The sequence below is a fragment of the Bidens hawaiensis genome, unplaced genomic scaffold (genome assembly GCF_021521415.1).
Source record: "Bidens hawaiensis isolate Kalapana, Puna unplaced genomic scaffold, B.hawaiensis_p1.1 tig00000237_1, whole genome shotgun sequence".
In the NCBI taxonomy this organism is placed as follows: domain Eukaryota; kingdom Viridiplantae; phylum Streptophyta; class Magnoliopsida; order Asterales; family Asteraceae; genus Bidens; species Bidens hawaiensis.
In genome coordinates, this window is record NW_027491021.1 from 2,134,205 (window position 1) to 2,146,288 (window position 12,084).

Consider the following 12,084-nt stretch of genomic DNA (forward strand, 5'->3'; position numbering starts at 1 on the left):
TCATCAAACAACAAAATCCCACAAAACACAAAATCTAGTAGAAATCATTGTATGCAGCGGCCATCTATTTCACAAAACACATAATCCTAATATTCTGAAATGAAAATTACAAAAAAACACATAATCAAATGATCGAACACCTGGCGGGCACCCAAAAACCGACATGTTAAAGAAGCAAACAAAGAAACCTAGTCGAGTACGCAGTAGAGAACACATGCATTAGCTGTATACGAATAAAAAGTAATGTTCAATTACATCAAACCTGCAAAGACGGAAAGGAACACACATCGCCGGAAGGCAGAGAAGCCAAACTAACAATACAACAGCTGATGGAAAACGACCGTGACCAGGCAACCGGCTCACGAATCGTGGCTTTAACAGCCCCGTCAAACCACTACCAGCACCACCGTCACCTAGGGTTCAGACATTGAACCCGATAACAGTACTGATAGTGTGATAATCAGGAGAGCAGACGACCTACCGCTGCCGTCGGTGGTGGCTAAAGGATTTCAATTACAAATTTGGAGTATCCATATAGAGAAAGTAAGATGGTAGCCATTACTTCCCCACACCAGACCACTGCCACCACCACACGATTGCCGCCTAAATCGAACCCGGTAACAATAGGCGATGATAGCAGTGAAAAGGAAAGTGAAGAAGAAAACTAACGGTGATGGCGATGATGCAACTGACGGTTTATGACGAAAAATAGTGGCATTGAACATGGTGATGGTAGTGGGAAGAAGGTAGCTGGGCTGGAAGAAAATTATTGGAAAGAACAACGGTGATCAACAACTGGAATGATGTACAAATTTTAGTGCAGATGATACAACCATCAATGCAAAACTTTAGTTGAAATTGTATATTTATAAATTGTTTTAGAGTTAGTGGTATTATTAGTTTGTGTTGGTTATTTCTAGCTAGGACTGTTACTTTTACCCGAAACTCGACCCGATAAAACATTATCAGATTTATAAGTTTCGGGTCAACCCGAATAAACTTTTAGTTTTGAAATTAAATATATTTTTAGGTATAATAGGCTTAGTCTTAGCCACTAACATTATCAGAATTTGGTCATAATCGATTGTTGTCATTACAACTATTATAGATCCATTGTTTATTGCTAATTTATGTTTTTAGTTTATTACTAATAGCAACCGTTATCGAACAACCAAATCACGTCTGATAGAAGACAATTATGGTTCAAGTTAGTTTTACTCTTCTTTTGAATTGCTTTATCAAGTTATGCTGGTTTACTATTTGATTATTTGCTTACGAGCAAAGAATAATATGTTGTTTTACTTTTAGCATTTAATTTTTTTTGTTTTTTGGTTTGTTTTTTAGGATACTCGAAACCCGATTAACCTAACCCGAAAAAACCCGAACCCGAATTACCCGAACCTGAAAAACCCATGAGAGATTTGGGTTGGGTTTCGGGTAAAGATTTAAAACTTTGAAACCCGAAGAACCCGACCCGAAAAACCTGAAACCCGAAAAACATCCCTATTTCTAGCCTATATAAATATAATGACTTGGCTATTACTGGGACTCTGAAGAGAAAAAAGAAAGTAGGCCCAAATAGTCCATGGTAAGCTCAAATCTTGAAATGGGTAGGGCCCAATTGAGTAAGGTTTCATCATCGTTCCCGAAATGAAGAAGCAAAAGAGTGAGAGGGAGAAGGAGGGTTTGAGAAGGAAGATGCAGCGATTAAGATCACTTATTATTATTAGAAGACCACGTTCTTCTTCTTCTTACTCCACCACCGTTTCAGCTCAACCTCACAATTACACTAACCATTTTCAAGATGAGGTAGGTATTCTATTCATCCCTTTAATACTTACTAATAATGTTTGTTATATAAATGTTAGGTTTTAGTGGAAGGAAGAGCTTTCTCCAGGGCTGCCATACTCAACCGCCCATCTAAACTCAATGCTATCACTACCTCCATGGTCTCTTTCTTTCTTTCTTTCTTTCTTTCTTTCATAACCCTAATTGTGCAAAACAGCTCATATATCTCATACATGTTCTTGTTTCATATGAGTCACCAAACTGTGCTTCATCTTTTCATATATAGGCTGCCAGGTTACAAAGACTTTACGAGTCATGGGAGGATAACTCACAGATTGGATTTGTCACAATGAAGGTATTTTATTCTTATATCAACTGACAAAACTGTATGCAAATTATTATTATCATCGTTATATTGCATTTAGATATATTCTGATCTGTTTAAATTAACCATCTGATATAAATTTTAGTTTGTCGCAACTCCAGAAGTTCAAATTGGCTTTCATCCAGATGCAGGGGCTTCGTTTTACCTTTCTCGTTTACCTGGTTATTTAGGTAACTTTGTAATTTAAAATCTGTAGCTTTAACTCAATATATGTATCATTTTTCTTGAAAATTCAACAAATTTACTGTTATTGCAGGTGAATTCTTGGCTTTGACTGGAGAAAGGTTAAATGGTGCTGAACTGGTTGCATGTGGTCTTGCTACACACTTTACTCTCAATGCAGTATGTACCTTGTGCTTCACTTTGTGTACATTTTTGTAAGTTGGCAGTTATGGAGTAATCATGGTATACTGATCTTTACAGAAACTTGCTTGGATTGAAGAACGCCTTGGACAATTAATGACAGATGACCCGTCTGTTATATCAGAGTCGCTTGCTCAATACGGCGATCTTGTTTATGTGGATAAAAACAGTGTTCTTCACAAGTAATGTTCTGTTTTACTCTTGATCTTGTTACAGGTGGCAGTATGGGCGGGTCGGGTCGGTTTGATAACGGGTCAAAATTGTTCATTGGTTTTTGAATTTTGTTTCAGGATTGACAGAATAGATAAGTATTTTTGCCATGATACTGTTGAGGAAATAGTGGATGCTTTAGTAAGTTCCTTTTACTTATAATGTGTTCTGTTATCTATCTTTTAAATGGTTTCTAATGATTATTGTTTAATTTCAACTTGAATTATTTTTATTGGGCAGAAAGGAGAGTCACATGATGAGTTGTGTTCAACTGCTTTAAAGAAACTGAAGGAAGCCTCACCATTGAGCTTAAATCACTTTGCAATCTGTGAGTGCAGTTTTTCACAATTTTTTAGTGACATGTGATTATGTTTCATGCTATCAGTTGTGGCAATTTATGACACACTGACACAACACGGAAATAATCAGGTTTTGGGCTGGCATATCTAAAACTGTTTAAAATACGTATTATGTTCAGGTTCACCTGTTTAATTAAACAGGGCGTGTTTGGGTTTACCTGTTTAACCTGTGTAGTTAAACAGGTCTTCGTGCCAATCTGTTTAGTTAAATGGGTTGTGTTTGGGTTGACCTGTTTATTTAATGGGTCATGTTGGGTTGACTGTTTAACCCAATTTTTACAGACCATCAATCTGATTAACACGTTTACAATTTGATAGTTACCTATCAATCTGCCAAACCATATGCCACGTTTTGATAAATGGGTTAAAGTTTAAACTTTAAACGGGGTGAGTTGGTGTTTCACGATATTAATTGTGTACAGGTTAGGGTTGATGTTTTTGACACAAATTCGGGTCTTGGTTTAAAAAAGCGTTAGGCGAGGCGAGGCGTTTTGGTTCAAAAAGCCGAAGCGCTAGGCGCGAAGCGAGAGCTTCACGTATGTGAGACGCTCAATTTAAAAATTACTAAAAATTAATTATACATGACATATTCTACTTGAAAATCAATCATAAGGATAAAACTTATCTGTAAAACTAAACATGAATACTTAATACGTAGGTTAAACATTATAAAAACATACTTAGAAGTTGCAAAATACTTCAATTCTTAGTAAAAAGTATAGTAAAAAGTACATTTCAATCTAATTTAGACTGCATTACATGAGGCGCTGCCTCAAACGCCTCACGCCTCACCCACTAATGCGCCGCCTCAGGGAGCCTCATGTATTTTATCGCCTTAAGTAAAATAAGGCGTTTTCAAAAACGCCTCGAGCGCCTCACGCCTCAGGCGCGTTAAACCAAGATTCGGGTTGAATATTTTAATTCATCAACCCACCAACCTGACACGATCGAAATTCCTACTTAATGGTTCCGTATTGAACAACCCTATATGTGGTGAAACGCAGATAAGGGAAGGTAGATACCAGCCCCTGGACCAATGTTTGGCTCGTGAATATCGCACATCGTTGCATTGCATATCCAAACAAGTTTCTGGAGACTTCTGTGAGGTAGGACCTGATCCTCCAAGATCCCACTCCTTTTAAGAAACACTTATACACAATGCATTTTTATTAATTTAATCAATCTTTCTCTTACCCCGTGTACAGGGTATTCGTGCAAGACTAGTTGATAAGGACTTTGCGCCAAAGGTACCGTTTTGTTGTTTATGTAACACTCATTGATATTAACACCGACCATTTACTTATAAAATTGGTTAAAAGAGAGTTATTTCAACGAACATGTGCAAATGCTTATATTATTTTCTTAAATTTGGCAGTGGGACAATGAGAGTTTGGAAGCAGTAACCAAAGACATGGTTGACTTTTATTTTGCACCGCTTCCTTCTACTGAACCTGAACTCAACTTACCTACCGCGTTAAGAGAACCTTTCATGTGAACATTGCGATGTGGGTTTCATTTTCCAGATAATCTAGTCCTTTCTCTTTTATGGCTTTAAAGTACAACATCCATAAAAAGATCAAGAAGTTTATCTTGGCAAAATATTAGCTTTTTGTCGCTATTGCTATTTATAAATTTTTATGTTAGATTTTTAGCACTATAGATATGTAATTTGGTTTAAGTTGTGTGATTGATAGTGTCTAAAGTAAAGAAGCTGTGATGGACGTCGATTAGACATGTAATTTTGATACAGTGTTGGGTTTTGCCGGTTAAATTGGTTTAAGTCCAAACACCAAATGTGTTTATGTTTGTACGCCAATTTATCTATACTTAAATTATATAATTTGGATATGACTCGTTTAATCCATGTATCTAAATAAGTAAAATAATTTAAACATTGGTGAAGAGGTGGATCGAGCCCCTCTTACGCGTCTATGCTGATGGATTCAAATCCCTTACCATAAGTTCAAATGCATGAGATCTTGTGGTACTTAATATGAAGTCCTGTCGACTGATTAACATTTCGCTGGACAAAATAATTATTAATAATTATACAATTAGATTCGTGCTTCATTATTCAAGTTTCAATTTAGCACTTGGATGCAACAACTGTTTAACAGTTTTTGTTCAAATAACAACGCAAGGGTAACATTTTGCACACCAAATGAAATTAAAAATTAAGCAGCACTCAAGCAGTTCTCCAAGGTACCATATTTAGAGCTGAAGGTACCACCACCTCTTTGCTGAGGATCACATGTTCTTGCAATTTCTTTAGGTGACATAGGTTGCGAAAGACTTCTCAGACATACACTGGTCAGGCTGTGACTGCATATGGCGCTTCACCTGCTGCTGCAACCGGCCAGGCTGTGACTGCATATGACGCTTCACCTGCTGCTGCAACTGGCCACATTGTGACTGCATATGGCGCTTCACCTGCTGCTGCAGCTGGCCATGTTGTGACTGCATATGACGCTTCACCTGCTGCTGTAACTGTGTTAGTGACTGTTGAACTTGTGTTGGCAACAAAGTTGCTGAACTGTGATGATTCTGTTGCTGCATTGGCATACTGGACTGTAGCATATGTTGCACTGAGTGTTGATTGGTCTGCATGCTGAAGTTACCAGATTGCATGCTAGAAAGATTACTATGTTGACCAATTAACTGTTGTGGTTGATGTACACTTGAAAGCTTATTTTGCTGGCCTAGAAAGATTGCATGCTGCACGACAGAATAGTTATTTTGTTGTCCTATGATCTGGTTTTGTTGCATGTAAATGTTTGTAGCATTTGCCTGATGGCTCATTGAATTCGGCTGTGCTTGTTGAATTTGTACAACTGAAAAGAGAGAAGATGGTTGCATATGAATGTGTGACTGCATTGATTGCTGAAGTTTCTGCTTTGCCAGGTGACACAATTGCTGCTGATAAAGATAATGTGAATTCTAAGTTTGTTGTGGTTGGGGAGCAAGTTGTATCTGCTGCCTTTGATTTGGAAAATTACCCGAGCCCATTGTATATCCTACATTATTATTATTATTGTTGTTATTATGTTGAACACCAGCCATGGTGGATTGTTGTAAACTACTGCCTGGTGGCAATGCAGATGACAAACTAGAAGACCCTCGCATTCCAGTTGAACCAATATTACTATGCATCACATGAGAACCTATCCATTTGAAGAAAATTCAGACAAGTTACTCAAAAAAGCATCAGAATTTGGTATGGGTATTCACGGTTTGGTTTCAAACCGTGCAGTGGCGAAGCTTGGACTGAGGCACCGGGGGGCCGAGCTCAAAATGTATACAAAATTTCACAAACGAGGGGGGCCGGGCTCAAATTTTCGGCTGAAAAAGGCTAAACTTACACTACGTATAAAAATTTCCGACCGAAAATGGGTAAATTTACACTACTGCGTAAAAAAACAAGGGGGGGGGGGGGGGGCACCCTGGCCTCAGTGAAGCTTCGCCAGTGAAACCGTGAAACTGCCCAAACCACACATCGGTTTGGTTTAACGGTTTATATTATAAAAACCGACCTTGTAAACCAGACGGAACCGTAGGATTAAATATTTATATACAGTATATTTTATTCTACACTTTTTATTATGCAAAGCAGTTGTCCTTGTAAACTTTTAACTTCTTTTGTGCATTTTGGTGTAATATTTGTCTTGTGATTGTTTTGAACCATAAACATTTCTTTTATGTATTTGACAACTTCTTTTAAACAATTATATTCTGCAAAGCATTTGTTATTGTTCTCTTATGTATTTTTGTAGCATGTTTTATGCTTATATTCTACGCAACTGGATCGATTTCTAGAAAACTTCTAGTTTGACAACTTTATTTTATATTATGTAAAGGCCCAAGCCAAAACTGTGCTTTGGTATTTGATCTCAATGGTTTGGTTTCAGTTTCGATTATGTTTGGTTTACGGTTTGACCTAAAAAAACCTGTCAAAACCAGGGCGTGAACACCCCTAGAAAGTGGAAACAAACATAATCCTATTTGTAAAGGCATTTGGAAATAACAATAACGAAATTATCGGGTGGTACCGTTACCTGAAGCAATATTAATTATATTAATTTTTAGGGCCAAAATTTTGACTTTGTTAGAATACTCCATCATCAAACCGATAGTGGTTGTTGTGACATACGTCATATTTTTTTTCACATTTGTACTTGTTTTTGTATTATAAACCTGACCCGTTTTTGGCTTTCGAATATTTGAATAATAATAAAACAAAAAATTTTATGTTATAATCATGTTTCATATTTGTCGTTTCGTTTCCAAGTTTTTAACAATGTTTAAAACGCTTATTTTGTGCTCAAAATGACCTAAAATTGCCAAAAACAAAGTTTGGCCGAGAACCCCATCTCATGTGACACGTAGGGCTGGCCTCAGCCCGCTGCGCAGCGACCCGCAGTTCAGCAAAAACCAGAAAATCAATTTTAACGTTTTTTTTAAATTCATTTAAGCTCGTTTAAGGCCCGATCTTGTGTTTTAACCATCCAAACCGACCAATACTCAACCCATAATTATTCTAGAACCCTCCAAACTTGATATTATCTCTGGATATAATTTATTTAACTTAAAACACATTTTAACTTATTTTTTAATAAAGAATCAAAGTGTACCGGTTACTCATAGGATAAAGGTTTTATCGAACCCCTCAAACCCTAATCTTTCCCCATAAATACCCACTCATCTCAGCCATTTTTTCCTGCACATTTTCACTCTTCTCTCCCAAATTGTTTGAACTTGCAAGTTGCTCTAACTAGTTTTGCTTAAGTTCGACTTTAAAAGTCGACGAAACCGAATCTTGCATTTCAATCTGTTTCGGGTATATGTTTTTGTTACTTTCATTTGTTATAAGTTAATGTATGTTAAGAAAACCATTTCTATCTTTGTTTAAGGTTTTTGGACATTCAAACACTTATGTTTGCATTTTAGGCCCGTTTGGGTCGTTTTTGGGAAGTTTACTTGCTTAACTCTCTTGTTTGAGTTTAGATATGAAAATTTTACTTATTAGTTCTATGGTTTTGTCCATGTGGTACCATCCTAGGTCTCATACCGAGTCCAGGGCCGAACCAAAACCGAACACTCTTTTAAACACTTTAATTAACTTTTGAACAACCATGTTGCATGAAAACATTCTAGATCCGAGTTTTCATTTATATTTTAGTTCTTTGGTGTTGGACATATGTTAACCATCCTCGGTTTCATACCGAGTCAAGGACCGAACCAAACCGAACACTCGTTTAAGCACTTTATTCAACTTTTAAACAAAGATATTGTATGAAACACTTTAGATCTGAGTTTTTCTTTATATTTTAGCTATTATATGGTTGATATGAAAGTGTAGAAAAAATCTTGGCTTGAACCCAAGTTTCAGGTAAAAATCGTGTAAAATTGAACACTTGTTTTAACAAGTTAGTCAATGTTCAAACCACCAAAAGTTCAAACTATCTTTTTAGTTATGTTTTACTTTATATTTCTCATATTACTTAAGATTTTGGAAGTGTTGGAACAAATCTTGGCTTAAACCAAGTTTCGGGTAAAAATCGAGTAAAATTCGAACTACTCGTCTTAACGAGCTAGTCACCGTTCAAACCACCAAAAAAAATCTTCCCATAACTTTTTAACTCATTTTGCACGTTATATTATTTATATTTCTAAGATTATGGTATGTCGGAACCAAGCTTAGTTTTATACCGAGATCGGGCCGACTTATACTCGCTTAAACCCGAGTTTGAGACTTTAATTAATAAAAATTCTTAAACTTGTTTAAGCTATTGATATTATTGAAGTCATTAAAATATTTAAATGTTTTGGGAAGTTGCATGTGGATTTGTTGCCTTATCAAGTCCCGAACCGACTAAACTGAACAAATCTTTAAAAGTCGCATTTTGATGCTTACATTGCGGGATCGTTCACACTAGCACTAAACCAACTCCCCAATGTAAAACTTAACAAAGTTTGAGTAAAACGAAACATCAAATACCCGGTTTCATGTAAAACCCATTTTATGTTATATTTACTTTATTTAACCGCATTTTGTAAAATATAACTTAAACTCCCGAAAATTCAAGCCTTGTTTTTAAGCACTTTTATATCATTTATTTTCCATCTTCAAGACTCAATATAAACTCAAGATATTTCAATCTAAGACACGCCCGTTAAACCGTTGGCTCACTTTCTTAAAGATTATTATTATTCTAAGTTTTCTTCACCGACGTCACTTTGTCCAAGTGAGTAATTTCATCCTCGTTTTCGTTTTTATACTTTTGGGGTAGCTTGCATACTTACTTAAACAAAAATGATTTAAGACTTGGATTCTCAAACCGCAACTCTAGTTTATGTGTTACTTAAAATAATTTCTCATTTGTGTGTTATATGCCTCATATGATTAATTTCTAAATGTTTATTGCTTTTGTTGGTTGGCCTCGTCCTCAATAAGTATGATCATACGCTCCTCCTTGTAATTTGGTATTTTTACTTATTAGAAAGGAGCCTCATTTATTTATGATTTATATACCGCAATTGCTATTATTATTTATGGTTTCACATAAGAGTTGTGGATTTTGCCTCATATTATATATACAAAAATCATGGAATTGCTCAATGCTCACCAACATTCATGTTGACAAAATATATTTTATGCAACGTTACAGGTTTGGTTATCGGTTGAATGAAGATTTGAAGATGTTAGCATGAAATATTAGTTAAATGACCGTTTAATTTGATTATCGTTAGGTTATTAGTTAAATAAAACTATTAATTATCTTGTACTTTGTTTTATTTGTAATGAACAAGTTGTGTTGTGTTATGATGTTAAATGAATGAATTTGTTGTTTAAATATTGACACTTTAATAGTGTATGTGCATTGAAACAATCACGTCGCGCCCGGCATTTCCGCTTCTTTTGATCGGGGTGTGACAGTTGTTTCATTATCTAACTATACTATTAAAGCAATAAGCTTTATGTCAAAATCCCCCATTCCTATTGGTTGATTCTCATACTTTCCATACATATCTAGGCCTTCTATAATTTTCATCCTAATTAAATTAATCAAAAATATATTAAAATTAGATTCATCAATGCTATTAAAGTCTTATCTTTCATTTTCATTTTGAATATTTAAAATTGTCATTTATATAGGAACATTTTTAGATATTTCTATTAAGTGACATTTCTAGGTACATTTCATTTTGAATATTTAAAATCGTAGCTATAGTTTCCAAAACCAAATATTCAAGATATCATTTTGAATATTTTATTGTTTTTGGTTGATTTTATTCACCACATTTATTATTTTCTTAGATAGTATATAATATATAATCTAAATTATTATTTGATATTTCATCAATAGAAAGGATTACGGATTTAATATAGAGATTACGTATAGAGTGAATATATATAGTATATAGAGATTACCGATATTAAATTTTGAATTTTTGTTAAAATATTATATTTATTTTAATTTAAATTTATCAAATTCATAAAGTTGTAAATGTTTGTACCATTCATGTTAAATTTAGGAAATGATGACCGATTTGATTAAGGAATAGTTTAATTAAGGAAATTGTAAATTTAAATACATTTTTGTATATTCTTTGAATGTAATTAATTTGTAAATGAATTAATGATTGTATAACTTATGGTGTCAATTTGAATGTAAATTTGAATTAATTAACAATGATTTAGCGTTACTATAATTATGGATGTTCACCCATTGACCCATTTACTTAATTTCGGTAATTAAGTTTTAATAATTATAACCAAAATCCATTGTCTTATTATTGTTTAAGAATAACACTTGAGTTACAAATCCATTCTTGACCCATTGACCCATGACTTATAATTACGATTTACTTATAATTACAATAATATAATTCACAATTTACTTACATATATATAACAAAATTATTAACTTTTATTTTCAAACCTTATATGAATTACATTAAATAATATATGATGTTATAGTTGATGATTAATTATATTATTATAATTAATATAATAAGTAACTTATATTTTTACATGAGATTATAGTCAACATTTAAATTAAATAATATGACATTTATACTAATCTAATATTTATATTTATACTAATCTAATATACTAATTTAATTATACGAAAAGATAAATTAAGACTTTAGTGGAATTGTTGAATAATAGAAATTTCAAAATTTCAAAATACATTCATTACGGAATCCTTTGTAATCGTTATTACCATAATTTATTTTCAAAATTTTCAAATTTACTAAATTTAGAGTAAACTGCGGTTTTCGTCCCTGTGGTTTGTCCAAATCTGCGGTTTTAGTCCGATAGTTTCAAATCTGCGATTTTCATCCATGTGGTTTCATTTCACTTGCAATTAAACCCGAATTCATTAACCTCGTTAAGTTTTGCCGTTAAAACCATCAGTGTGCCCCTCATGTGAGGGGAAATATTGTCATTTTTCTCCCCAGATAAACCTCAGTCCTAGTTCGCAAGCCCCCTCACGTGAGGGCCTGAGGTGTATTTGGGAAAGAAAAGGACAAAACTGCCCCTCACGTGATGGGCACGATGATGGGTTTAACGACCAGACTTAACGAGGTTAATGAATCCGGGCTTAATTGCAATTGAAATGAAACCACAGGGATGAAAATCGCAAATTTGAAACTATTGGACTAAAACCGCAGATTTGGACAAACCACAAGGACGAAAACCGCAATTCACTCCTAAATTTATGTTTGCAATCAATTACCTTACTACCTTCCTTCTATAATTTTGTCTACCCTAATTCATTTGGTATAAATACGTATATTTGATAACCTAATCCTTACACCATCATAACCTCTTTATTAAAAACGACTACCTTTGTGCGAAGGTTTTTACTTTTTCTTGTTTTTATATCTTCCATTTTCTTATTAATTTTATTGGTTAAATTTTTTATTGTTCGTAAATGATATGTTTGTTTTTTAAAATTTTTCACCACTAGAAAT

General features: G+C 34.2%; 1 pseudogene across 1 annotated transcript; it reads left to right on the top strand.

Moving 5' to 3' along the window:
• The first annotated feature begins 1,650 nt into the window (after positions 1–1,650).
• LOC143611409 (small ribosomal subunit protein mS47-like) lies at positions 1,651–4,952 on the top strand (annotated as a pseudogene). The gene is made up of 11 exons (XR_013149774.1): positions 1,651–1,809; positions 1,869–1,949; positions 2,075–2,143; positions 2,259–2,343; positions 2,430–2,515; positions 2,597–2,718; positions 2,827–2,887; positions 2,987–3,074; positions 4,110–4,211; positions 4,311–4,352; positions 4,481–4,952. The product of XR_013149774.1 is annotated as a small ribosomal subunit protein mS47-like (transcript).
• Positions 4,953–12,084: the final 7,132 nt, after the last annotated feature.